The following is a 14206-nucleotide window of genomic DNA, read 5'->3' on the forward strand; positions in this document are numbered from 1 at the left end:
ACATCGCGAGACCTGATATCACGCGAGACTTCCTGACGCAGCGGCCGGCGACCCGCCGGCTCAAAGTTGCAAGTGCGTATTTTCCGCTCACGGGCACCAGGTATGGAGGTATTTTTGGTGCAAAACTACTGAACGCCTGTGACAGTGGAATTTGAAGTTGTAGAGAATAGCCACACATGTGTATCAGTAAATTTGAAGTCACAGAGAGAAATGTTTTAAGAGTTGCAAACTTGTAGACTTTTTTTTATCTTCCACAAACACAACACAACAGTCACACCTTCTCAAATTCTTCATTGCAGGTGCACAAATCCTATTCTACAAATCACAAATTAAGAAACTCATACGCTCACATTTTTGCTACAGTTGCTGCAGTGAATATGGTGCAAAACGCATTTACACACCCGCATCGAGAAATGTGAAGTCACAGAGAAATTTTGCTCATCTGCAAATCAGTATGTGAATTCATCCAATGAGAGTTGCACACTTGTAGAATATTTTCTCACAAATGTCTTGTATATTTTTCTAGCACAAACACAAGTACATAACTACAGCTGCTTGAATCTGCCTCGACGAATCTCAAACACTGTTTTTAGCTTTCAAGTGACAAGTTTCGCGCGCTCTCCCTTTTGCACCAAGTGCACCGTGAAATGTGGGGCAAAAGTGAGTTGTGCATCTTTAGAGGCAGTGGGCGGAGCCTACATGAATATTCATGAGTTTCCCGGGCATGCGCGTGGAACTGCTCATTCTAGTTCACGCTCCTCGTTTCTCAGCAGGTTTAATGGATTATTTCAAAAAAGGTAAATATAGTTTCAGCGCGAACTTAAACTACAATAGTGTATCGTTTTGTTAAATTCATAATGTTGTTATTAATTCGTCACTGACTGAATGATTGCTGGCATTCACTTCGTGTAGGCCTATATACAGTAGCTACAGCAAACTTCAACTCGTAAAAAATATTTACAAACATACTGGCAAAATAATATAACAATATTATTTTTAATGTTTTGATTGCAAGGTGTGCTTGTGCTGGTTTTGATTTAATAATATATACACGGTTCAAAAGTTTGTTTGTATTAATAAGGTTCTATGGTAAGGTAGGCTACCTCTAAGGTACCAAGACTACATTTCTCTGAAAAACAGTAATATTGTGAAATATTTTTATCAACTGTTTTCTATTTAAATGTTTTTAAAAATATATTGTGATGGCAGAGCTCATTTTACTCTAGATTTCAGTGTCACATGACCCTTCAGAAATCATTCTAATACTGATTTGCTGCTCAAGAAACATTTCTGATTATTATCACAGTTGAAAATGGTTGTGCTGCTTAATGAAGTGTGGAAATTGACCTTGCCTGCTATAAAAGTATAACATTTCTTAAATCATATTGATTCCAAACTTTTGTCATGTAAATCTTAAATACCAGAATGTCATGTTTTAACATTGATCCAACAAAGTTTAAAGGTTTCATTTTCAAGAGTTCAAGTCAGAAGTAGATCATGCATTTGTATCAATGGTCATCATTGTGTATCATCCAGGCACACAGAGCAACACATAAGGTCAAAGAAAGAACATGACAAAGAGAAACATCAGTATAGGGTGCAAAATGTTTATTTGGACACGGATATGGTTGTGGAGTTATTTCCCAGAGATTATTGCCAGAGATGACACAGTTGTAAAGCTTCATAAGGTAAGGTATCAGAAGAGCTTAGCAATAAATAAATTAAATGGTAATGGTTCATGTATTTAGGAATATTCTGCTCTTCTGTTGGAAATAAGTGTTGCTGTAATCATTCAGGTGTTCTGGAATTTTTGGTTTTACGGTAAAAGTGGAACGTTATTTAAAAAAAAAAAAAAAAATTTATTGCAGTGACATTCAACAAATGATAACAAAAGACAGTTTAAAGCATTGCAATGTACAGAGGAAAAGCACAACGAAATGAACGAGTTGAAGTTTGTGCTTTATATAGGCCTACACGAAGTGAATGCCAGCAATCATTTAGTCATTAACGAATGCACAAAACGTGCAAACTAATAAAAACATTATGAACTTTATGAAATGATACACAATTGTAGTTTAAGTTCGCGCTAAAACTATATTTACCTTTTTTTAAATAATCCATTAAACCTGCTGAGAAACGAGCGTGAACTAGAAATGAGCAGTTCCACGCGCATGCTCTTATTCCGTAAAATAATGTTAAGTGTTTTTTGTTTCTCATTTACAGTAACCTAGTTGTATCAAATGTAATTGATCCACTTTTGTCCATACAATTTTGTTTAATCCAAATTGTGTATGTATTAAAGCAACACATTCATGCTTGAGTTTGGTCTTACATGATTTGGCTTATTTAAACGAACAAGAATTTAAGAACAATCACACCAGGATATATTATATATATTTTAAAAAGTGTTAGCCCACAGATACATTTGTGAAGGTTTATTTAATTTATTGCAATCAACAAATGATAATAATTAGTAAAAGCCACAGTTTTAAAGCTTCGCAAGGTGCAATTTATACGGCGAGTTGAAGTTTGCTGTAGCTACTGTATATAGGCCTACACGAAGTGAATGCCAGCAATCATTCAGTCAGTGACGAATTAATAACAACATTATGAATTTAACAAAACGATACACAATTGTAGTTTAAGTTCGCGCTGAAACTATATTTACCTTTTTTGAAATAATCCATTAAACCTGCTGAGAAACGAGGAGCGTGAACTAGAATGAGCAGTTCCACGCGCATGCCCGGGAAACTCATGAATATTCATGTAGGCTCCGCCCACTGCCTCTACAGATGCACAACTCACTTTTGCCCCACATTTCACGGTGCACTTGGTGCAAAAGGGAGAGCGCGCGAAACTTGTCACTTGAAAGTGAAAAACAGTGTTTGAGATTCGTCGCAGCAGATTCAAGCAGCTGTAGTTATGTACTTGTGTTTGTGCTAGAAAAATATACAAGACATTTGTGAGAAAATATTCTACAAGTGTGCAACTCTCATTGGATGAATTCACATACTGATTTGCAGATGAGCAAAATTTCTCTGTGACTTCACATTTCTTGATGCGGGTGTGTAAATGCGTTTTGCACCATATTCACTGCAGCAACTGTAGCAAAAATGTGAGCGTATGAGTTTCTTAATTTGTGATTTGTAGAATAGGATTTGTGCACCTGCAATGATGAATTTGAGAAGGTGTGACTGTTGTGTTGTGTTTGTGGAAGATAAAAAAAAGTCTACAAGTTTGCAACTCTTAAAACATTTCTCTCTGTGACTTCAAATTTACTGATACACATGTGTGGCTATTCTCTACAACTTCAAATTCCACTGTCACAGGCGTTCAGTAGTTTTGCACCAAAAATACCTCCATAACCAGGGGGGTGCGAAACGACCACCATTCAACCCGAAATAAGTAATATAACCATTCCAATGACTCCGAAGCTGTTCAGTTAAGGTAAAAAAAGTTACTTAGTTCACCTTTAACTACTTTTCACATTTAAAGCGATTATAATTATTATGTGAATTATATCAATTTTTGTTGTTGCTCCAAAGCCATTAGGGGTTATAACAGATTTGACTCTGATTCCATGATAAGGTTTAGGAAATTACATTTAAATTACTTTGAAACTCTGAAGCGATAATATGTAAAATATATAGAATTATTTTATTCACTTAAGGTGACAATTCTTTACATTTCTTTGATTTATGCACAATTTGAGATGCACCAATAGACCAAAAAGAATTCCTTTTGTAAAACTTACTTGGCAATAAATATCTTTCTGATTCTGATTAGTTTTTAAAATAAATATTTCATTCATGGTATGAACAATTTAGCAGAATAAATGGATGAAGTTAGATTTTTCACCAATGCTTGAAATCAGTGAACAGTGAAAGACATCTGCAACTTGGCCAAAATCTTGGGTTTGCTTTATATATTTTTTATTAATTTGCAACCATGGTAATGTCAATGAGAAACATGAAAATCCTTGTTTTGACCTGAAGGATAAAGTGAAATATTTATAAATATTTTGTCTCTCTGTCACTCCAGGAAATTGTGGTTATGTCTTTCATTGTTTTACAAGCTCATTTTTTTGTATAAGGGATTACTTTGCAGTTTGCAATTGCGAGTTTTGCAACCTGTACAAATGTTTAAGAAAGTGTTAAAGCACAAACAGAGAAGTACCTCCACCGGTCGAGAGGGGCAGCACCTAAAAAACTGAAGCAGATTTACTCGTCTCGTCACACGGTTTCAGTATTTGGAGAGAGGACATATACAATCTTTTAAGTAAGTACATTTTTCCTTTTTTGTGTAACGCAATATTACTATGTTCATTTTTGACATTGTTTTTAGTTCTTCTTAAAATCTGTTCTTGCCTAACTAGTCAAGCTAAAGTAAGTTAGCCGTGTTTGCAAAGTTTCCGCCATGTTTCTGACATAGCTAGGCTAACGTTACTTGGTTTCTTCCTGGCGTTGAGTTTTTTTCTTCTTCTAAGTATGTTTAACTGTTATGTATGTTTATTGAAGTGTGAGTACATGTGGTTTAAGATAGTATTGGTCAGTCGAATTAACTAACGTTACAGTTCCTGAACTACGGACAATTATTCTGCCGCCTACGTGGGAATGGTAACGTTAGCAAAATCTTCACGACAAGAAAGACTGATCAGTATAACTTGTGTTGTTTTCTAACTAAACATAATTATGCTGCTAGTCTAGATTACAGTGTTCGCTACCACATGCTGTTTCACCTTTTTTACACACTGAGTTCAAGCATGTTCTAACGTTACATGTTGAATGTATCTAGCTACAGTAGGTAACGTTAGCCAAACTTTACATCTAGAAAGACTAGTTTAACTTTTGGTGTTTTCTTACAAAAATAACGATGTAGGTTGTTTATATGATTTTGTTTGTCTGAACATGGTTTTCTGTTGATCCACTTGTGAAAATTACTGCTTTTTCGAAGGGGTGAGCATTTTAATGTTGTTGATTTTGCCTGAAATTTTTTTATCAAAAAGTATACTTTATGCTAATGTGTCTTCTATTTTAGATGCTTCACATTGTTCAGTTTATCAACAAGGAGGATCTGCCATTTGCAGTGGTTCCGCAAGAGTGGCTCAGCGAAGGGCATGTGCCATTGGCCCCCATTTAACCTCCGCAAAAAAGACAAAGGAACAATTTAGCCATCCGCTGCACACCTCCACACAGCACCTGGGAGAAACATCATTTTAAGTTCATGAAGGGAGCAGGTAAATGGGTCTGACTTGTACATTTGATTTTCCTTTATTTCATCTGTGTAATTTATTTGTCTGTTTATTGTGGATAACGGAATCTTTCATTCATTATTAGTGGTGCTTTTCAAAGCAACACTATTGTTATTGCTCATACTTATTATTAGTGGTGCTTTTTTAAAGCAACACTATTGTTATTGTTAATACTTATTATACACAAAGTTTGGCGCGTAACTTGTCCCGCACCGTTTGTCACAGACCCCTGATTGAGGTGTCATATCGACCGGCTCATTGAGGAGAGGTGTGCTATGACTTTTCTAAGCGATCGGGTGTACGATGTTCGCACAGCGGACGAAAAAGCGGCCAAAAAAGTCCCATTGACTTTACATGGGGAGTTCTAAAAACATTTGAATCCCAACTGCCGTTTTCACACACACAAGCCCCTTTCACACAGAGATTCCGGAAAATACACGGATAAAATGACCCGGGATTTGACCCGGGTTCGTTTGATTTTGGTTCATTCACACTGCCAGTTATTTTCCGGAATCAGAGAGTGCGTTCACACACAACCCGTAAAAATGCCGTAAAGACACGTGACATCGATGTGACTTGTAATCTCAGCAGAGTCTTAAGTTAGCTTATGAGCTGCGATCTCTCTCTCGAGAAACCACGCCTGTGCATTTGTTTCTCTGATTCGATCATAAACTTGCGCATTACGTACCGTTTCACAGCTGGAGAACGAGCCCGGCTTCAGCGTCATCACTACGACACGGCATTATTACGGCTTTTGTTCACACAGCGCGCGTTCCGGGACTGAACACGGCAATGTTACTAGGTCCCGACCCGGCATCGATCCCGGCATAAATCCCGGGTCGAGTTTGCGTTCACAAAGAAGGCGCTCTGGCAATTTGCCGGCAATTTGCCGGGTTCAAAGCGCTGTGTGAAAGGGGCTACAGACTCCAAAGGGCCTGACACCCCTGCGTCTCTCCCTCTCTCTCTCCCTCAGAGGATTTATATTATCAAGCAGCCAATAAGTAATGGCCTAAAATCTTCATAGCCACACCCTAGCAACCAGTTACAGCACCCTAGCAACCACTCTGAGCTCCCTAGCAACCACCCTAAACCAATAAATAATATAAAACATTTTTTTAACATTTTTTAAAGCAATATCACACTCGTAGCCTTGCGATATTGCTCCATGCTTGTGCCTATTCGGCCATAGGCACGAGGCCGCAGGCCGAGTGCCGTACTGAAGGAACTCGTTATTAAAGATTTTAAGAACTCTATAAAAACTCCATAGTAACCATATTTGAGAACTACCAACCACCTAGTAACACCATAGCAACTACCAAAAATACCTTAGCAACCACCCTGAACACCCTAGCAACGTCTAGAAATGCTCTAGTAACCACCAAAAAACTCTAGCAACCACCCAGAACACCATAGCAACTGCCTAGCAACCACCCAGAACACCTAGCAACTGCCTAGTAACCACCCAGAACGCCTAGCAACCACCCAGAACACCCTAGCAACTGCCTAGCAACGCCCTAGCATCCACCCAGAATACCATAGCAACTGCCTAGCAACACCATAGCAACCACCTAGCAATGCCCTAGCAACCACCAAGAATACCCTAGCAACTGCCTAGCAACCACCAATAATACCCTAGCAACTGCCTAGCAACCACCCAGAACACCTTAGCAACTGCCTAGCAACCACCCAGAACACCCTAGCAACTGCCTAACAACGCCCTAGCATCCACCCAGAATACCATAGCAACTGCCTAGCAACACCATAGCAACCACCCAGAACACCCTAGCAACCACCCAGAACACCCTAGCAACCACCTGGCAACAGCATCTTGCTAAAAACATGCTAGCAACATGCTAATCATGCTAGCATCATGCTAGCAAAATGCTAATCAAGCTAGCATCATGCTAACAACATGCTAATCATGCTAGCATCATGCTAGCAACATGCTAATCAAGCTAGCATCATGCTAGCATCATGCTAATCAAGCTAGCAACATGCTAGCAACATGCTAATAAAGCTATCATTATGCTAGCAACATGCTAATCAAGCTAGCATAATGCTAGCAACATGCTAATCATGTTAGCATCTAGCTAAAAACATGCTAGCAAAATGCTAATCATGTTAGCATCTTGTTAAAAGCATGCTAGCAACATGCTAATCATGCTAGCATCATGCTAACAACATGCTAATTATGCTAGCATCATTCTAACAACATGTTAATCATAGTAAATCATGCTGGAATGTGGTAAATCGTAGTAAATCATCTTAGAAACATGGTAAATCGTGGTAAATAATGCTAAAACGTGGTATATCATGGTATCACAACATGTTAATTGTGTTAGCATCTGCCCAGTGGCGAGTTTTGCCACTGCAAGCACCACTTCACATTTTCTTCAGGAAATGTACATTCTAGTTAGTGGTGCTTTTTCAAAGCAACACTAGTGTTATTGTCACTCATACTTATTATTCTTCTTATTAGTGGTGCTTTTTCAAAGCAACACTATTGTTATTGTCACTCATACTTATTAAGTTGGCTTGAGAAAGCCAACATATTGAAATCCTATTTAAACTTATTATTAAGTTGGCTTGAGAAAGCCAACATATTGAAATCCTATTTAAACTTATTATTATTCTTCTTACTAAAACTGTTGACTCAAACTCGTCCTAGAGCTTTAACTCTACATACTCCAAACTCGGCTCAGACACTCAAACTGATCTGAAGTTATATGCTATATCTTTTCAGACTGATCGGACTTACGGTTTTCCTACAAATGACGATCAAAACTCGGAAAAACTCCCATTGACTTAACATTGGGCATTCTAAAAAAATTCAAACTCACCAACCGACAAAAATTTAAATCTAAATCCCTTGAAGACTAATTCAAACTGCCATTCTATATATATTAGCCAATGAAACTCATTTAAACTAATAAACTATAATCTCATACACTTATAAACTAATTAACTTAAATTTAATAACTAATTATGACCGCCGCTAGCGTAGCTAGCCGGTCATATAGGGATTGTCAAAGTTTTTTTTTTTTTTTTTTTCGTCACCTTACTGAATTTTTCGTCAACGATACCAGGGACACCGAAGCACCGGGGAACATGAAATTTGGTGGGCATGTAGCCCCACTAGACTTCTAAGGAAAAATTTCGTTTGGTCCCCGGGGGCCACTCCCCCCCCGCGCTGGGCCCCCCCAAACCCCCAAAAATGCAGTTTTTCCTAAATAACTACCTGAACCGTGGCACCGAGGATGAAGAAATTTTTATGGTATGTTGGTCTACTAGACTTTTACGGAAAAATTTCGTTTGGTCCCCGGGGGCCACTTCCCCCCCCGCGCTGGGGCCCCCTTAAATTTTTCGTCAACGATACCAGGGACACCGAAACACCGGGGAACATGAAATTTGGTGGGCATGTAGCCCCACTAGACTTCTAAGGAAAAATTTCGTTTGGTCCCCGGGGGCCACTCCCCCCCCCCGCGCTGGGCCCCCCCAAACCCCAAAAAATGCAGTTTTTCCTAAATAACTACCTGAACCGTGGCACCGAGGATGAAGAAATTTTTATGGTATGTTGGTCTACTAGACTTTTACGGAAAAATTTAGTTTGGTCCGCGGGGGCCACTTCCCCCCCCCGCGCTGGGGCCCCCGTAAATTTTTCGTCAACGATACCAGGGACACCGAAACACCGGGGAACATGAAATTTGGTGGGCATGTAGCCCCACTAGACTTCTAAGGAAAAATTTCGTTTGGTCCTCGGGGGCCACTCCCCCCCCGCGCTGGGCCCCCCCAAACCCAAAAAAATGCAGTTTTTCCTAAATAACTACCTGAACCGTGGCACCGAGGATGAAGAAATTTTTGTGGTATGTTGGTCTACTAGACTTTTACGGAAAAATTTCATTTGGTCCCCGGGGGCCACTTCCCCCCCCCGCGCTGGGGCCCCCGTAAATTTTTTCGTCAACCATACCAGGGACACCGAAACACCGGGGAACATGAAATTTGGTGGGCATGTAGCCCCACTAGACTTCTAAGGAAAAATTTCGTTTGGTCCCCGGGGGCCACTCCCCCCCCGCGCTGGGCCCCCCCAAACCCAAAAAAATGCCGTTTTTCCTAAATAACTACCTGAACCGTGGCACCGAGGATGAAGAAATTTTTATGGTATGTTGGTCTACTAGACTTTTACGGAAAAATTTCGTTTGGTCCCCGGGGCCACTTCCCCCCCCCCGCGCTGGGGCCCCCGTAAATTTTTCGTCAACGATACCAGGGACACCGAAGCACCGGGGAACATGAAATTTGGTGGGCATGTAGCCCCACTAGACTTCTACGGAAAAATTTCGTTTGGTCCCCGGGGGCCACTCCCCCCCCCGCGCTGGGCCCCCCCAAACCCCAAAAAATGCAGTTTTTCCTAAATAACTACCTGAACCGTGGCACCGAGGATGAAGAAATTTTTATGGTATGTTCGTCTACTAGACTTTTACGGAAAAATTTCGTTTGGTCCCCGGGGGCCACTCCCCCCTCCCCGCGCTGGGGCCCCCGTAAATTTTTCGTCAACGATACCAGGGACACCAAAGCACCGGGGAACATGAAATTTGGTGGACATGTAGCCCCACTACACTTCTACGGAAAAATTTCGTTTGGTCCCCGGGGGCCACTCCCCCCCCGCGCTGGGCCCCCCCAAACCCAAAAAAATGCAGTTTTTCCTAAATAACTACCTGAACCGTGGCACCGAGGATGAAGAAATTTTTATGGTATGTTGGTCTACTAGACTTTTACGGAAAAATTTCGTTTGGTCCCCGGGGGCCACTTCCCCCCCCTGCGCTGGGGCCCCCGTAAATTTTTCGTCAACGATACCAGGGACACCGAAACACCGGGGAACATGAAATTTGGTGGGCATGTAGCCCCACTAGACTTCTACGGAAAAATTTCGTTTGGTCCCCGGGGGCCACACATACATACACGCACAGACACACACACACACAGACACACACACACACACACAAATACACACACATACACACACACACACACACACACACACACACACACACACACACACAGACAGACATGCACATACTATTACTTTTTTTAGGTATATACATAAACACGCAATACAGCCAAATTACTCCACGTCATTTATTTTTGTGGAAAGCCAGTGCAGGCCTGAGCGGCGGTCATATTTTGTACCGCGATGCGGTACATCTAGTTAACTAATAAACTCATGAATTCATAGACTTATGAACTCTTAAACTCATAAATTAATAAACTCTGAACTCTAAACTCATTTAAACTTATAAACTCTAAACTCAAAAACTTGTACACTTATAAACTCATCAATTTATACACTTATAAACTCTAAACTCATAAACTCTGAGTGTGTGTGTGTGTGTGTGTGTGTGTGTGTGTGTGTGTGTGTGTGTGTGTGTGTGTGTATCTATCTATCTAACTTATTTATCTATCTATCTCTCTGTCATAAACTTCAAACTACTTTAAACTTTAAACCAATTTAAACTTCTTAAGTTTAAAGCTCCCAGCTCCCAAGCAACTCCATAGCAACCAAACTTGAGTATCCTAGCAACCGTTTTGCAAGACCTATATCTCTGTATCAGAACATCGTATAGAGATGAGGTTTGGCTCTTTTGACTCATGCTAGCAAACAGCACTTTCAACATGCTACACATGCTAGCAGTGAATAGCTACATGCTAATAGCGATTAGTTAAGTAAGAACTCTATAAAAACTCCATAGTAACCATCTGTGACAACTACCAACCACCTAGTAACACCATATCAGCCGCTCTGAATACCATAGCATCCACCCAGAACACCCTAGCAACCAGCCAAAATATCCTAGCAACCACCCAGAACACCCTAGCAACCACCTAGCAACCACCCAAAACACCCTAGCAACCGCCTAGCAACCACCCAAAAGACCCTAGCAACCACCCAAAATACCTTAGCAACACCATAGCAACCACACAAAACATCCTAGTAACCACCCATAACACCCTAGCAACCGCCTAGCAACCACCCAGAACACCCTAGCAACCACCCAAAACACCCTAGCAACCACCCAAAATACCCTAGCAACACCATAGCAACCACACAAAACATCCTAGTAACCACCCATAACACCCTAGCAACCGCCTAGCAACCACCCAGAACACCCTAGCAACCACCCAAAACACCCTAGCAACCACCCAAAATATCCTAGCAACCGCCTAGCAACCACCCAGAATACCCTAGCAACCACCCAAAACACCCTAGCAACCACCCAGAACACCCTAGCAACCGCCTAGCAACCACCCAAAAGACCCTAGCAACAACCCAGAATACCATAGCAACCACCCAAAATACCCTAGCAACCACCCAAAAGACCCTAGCAACCACCCATAATACCCTAGCAACCGCCTAGCAACCACCCAAAAGACCCTAGCAACCACCCTAAATATCCTAGCAACCGCCTAGTAACCACCCATAACACCCTAGCAACCGCCTAGCAACCACCCAGAACACCCTAGCAACCACCCAAAACACCCTAGCAACCACCCAAAATATCCTAGCAACCGCCTAGCAACCACCCAGAATACCCTAGCAACCACCCAAAACACCCTAGCAACCACCCAGAACACCCTAGCAACCGCCTAGCAACCACCCAAAAGACCCTAGCAACCACCCAGAATACCATAGCAACCACCCAAAATACCCTAGCAACCACCCAAAACACCCTAGCAACCACCCAGAACACCCTAGCAACCGCCTAGCAACCACCCAAAAGACCCTAGCAACCACCCAAAATATCCTAGCAACCGCCTAGCAACCACCCAGAATACCCTAGCAACCACCCAAAACACCCTAGCAACCACCCAGAACACCCTAGCAACCTCCTAGCAACCACCCAAAATACCCTAGCAACCACCCAAAAGACCCTAGCAACCACCCAGGACACCCTAGCAACCACCCAGAACACCCTAGCAACCTCCCAAAATACCCTAGCAACACCATAGCAACCACCCATAACATCCTAGCAACCGCCTAGCAAAAAACGTTCTGCTCCAAACTTTCTCAAGCCAACTTAAAGTTTGTCTCGACGAACTTTCGCATCTAGTTAAAGGAACACTCCGACTTTTTGAGACTTTAGCTTATTCACATTATCCCCCAGAGTTAGATAAGTCCATACATACCTTTTTCATTTCTGTGCGTTCTGTAAGTGTTATTTGACGCACCCACCGCTAGCCTAGCTTAGCACAAAGACTGGATGTAAATGGATAGTGTTAGCATAGTAATCCCAATAAGTGACAAAATAATTCAAACATTTTCCTATTTACATGTTGTGATCTGTATAGTCACAGCGTGTACAAAAAACAAGGCTATATGAGACAGAGACCATTTTTAATCGTATAAATACTGGGAACTATATTCTCACTCGGCGTAGGAGCACAGCTAGCGTTACTTGGGCGGAGTGGCTACTTGGGCGGAGTGATCAGCGCAGCACACGAGACGCCCTGTTCTGTTGATGGTTCCGTAAACAAAACAAACGTGACTAACTCGCTAGACGTGACTCATGATCATGGCTGACTTTGAGGAATTGTCAGACTCAGAGGAATTTTACTGTGTATCAAACCAAGATCCCGAACCATATAGGTTTGAGCCAGAATACACAGACGAGGAGTTACAAACTTTGGAAGCTGTAAGACAAGATGTCGAACAGATTGATGTCGAAGGGAGAATCAGAACGAACACGGACTGGTGGTGTAAATGTGGAACATGCCAACCTATGCCCACAGAAACCGAGTGTCTTTGTTGTAATGAATGGGACCGGGTATTGCCATCAATGTCAAGGGCTGATGACAATCAAAATATTTGCGTCACTTCCACGGAAGATTTCTCTGCCCTAATACACCCGGCAGTTGTCGTTTTTTTTCCCCAATGTGACAAGATCAACTGGAAGAAACGCCCCATGCCGAGTGAACCTAATGGTCAGCTGTCCACCAAGTAAGTGATTTTGTTATAATGATCATTCATAGTTCAATGAAATTGTAGTATTGCCATTGCATACAGTGTGTCTCGTGTGCTGCGCTGATCACTCCGCCCAAGTAGCCACTCCGCCCAAGTAACGCTAGCTGTGCTCCTACGCCGAGTGAGAATATAGTTCCCAGTATTTATACGATTAAAAATGGTCTCTGTCTCATATAGCCTTGTTTTTTGTACACGCTGTGACTATACAGATCACAACATGTAAATAGGAAAATGTTTGAATTATTTTGTCACTTATTGGGATTACTATGCTAACACTATCCATTTACATCCAGTCTTTGTGCTAAGCTAGGCTAGCGGTGGGTGCGTCAAATAACACTTACAGAACGCACAGAAATGAAAAAGGTATGTATGGACTTATCTAACTCTGGGGGATAATGTGAATAAGCTAAAGTCTCAAAAAGTCGGAGTGTTCCTTTAAGTTGGCTTGAGAAAGCCAACATATTGAAATCCTATTTAAACTTATTATTAGTGGTGCTTTTTCAAAGCAACACTAGTGTTATTGTCACTCATACTTATTAGTGGTGCTTTTTCAAAGCACCACTAGTGTTATTGTCACTAAACTTATTATTAGTGGTGCTTTTCAAAGCAACACTATTGTTATCCTCCATACTTATTATTATTAGTGGTGCTTTGAAAAGCACCACTATTGTTATCCTCCATACTTATTAGTGGTGCTTTTCAAAGCAACACTATTGTTATTGCTCATACTTATTATTATTCTTATTTTTATTAGTGGTGCTTTTCAAAGCACCACTATTGTTATTGCTCATACTTATTAGTGGTGCTTTGAAAAGCACCACTATTGTTATCCTCCATACTTATTATTATTCTTATTCTTATTATTCTGGACAAAAGTTTGGCGCGTAACTCGTCCCGCACCGTTTGTCACAGACCCATGAATGAGGTGTCAAATCGACCAG

The 14206-nt window shown here is 41.3% G+C and overlaps 1 long non-coding RNA gene across 2 annotated transcripts in view; it reads left to right on the forward strand.

Annotated features, from left to right (window-relative positions):
- The first annotated feature begins 4961 nt into the window (after positions 1-4961).
- Positions 4962-14206, forward strand: part of LOC309491363 — a 105537-nt gene continuing 96292 nt past the window's right edge. For both annotated transcript variants that reach the window (XR_014203056.1, XR_014203057.1), the window contains exon 1: positions 4962-5335. This is a non-coding gene — a long non-coding RNA (uncharacterized lncRNA). The remainder of the gene's footprint in view (positions 5336-14206) is intronic.

Source organism: Leuciscus leuciscus (assembly GCF_965113295.1).
Source record: "Leuciscus leuciscus genome assembly, contig: HAP1_SCAFFOLD_152, whole genome shotgun sequence".
NCBI lineage: Eukaryota > Metazoa > Chordata > Actinopteri > Cypriniformes > Leuciscidae > Leuciscus > Leuciscus leuciscus.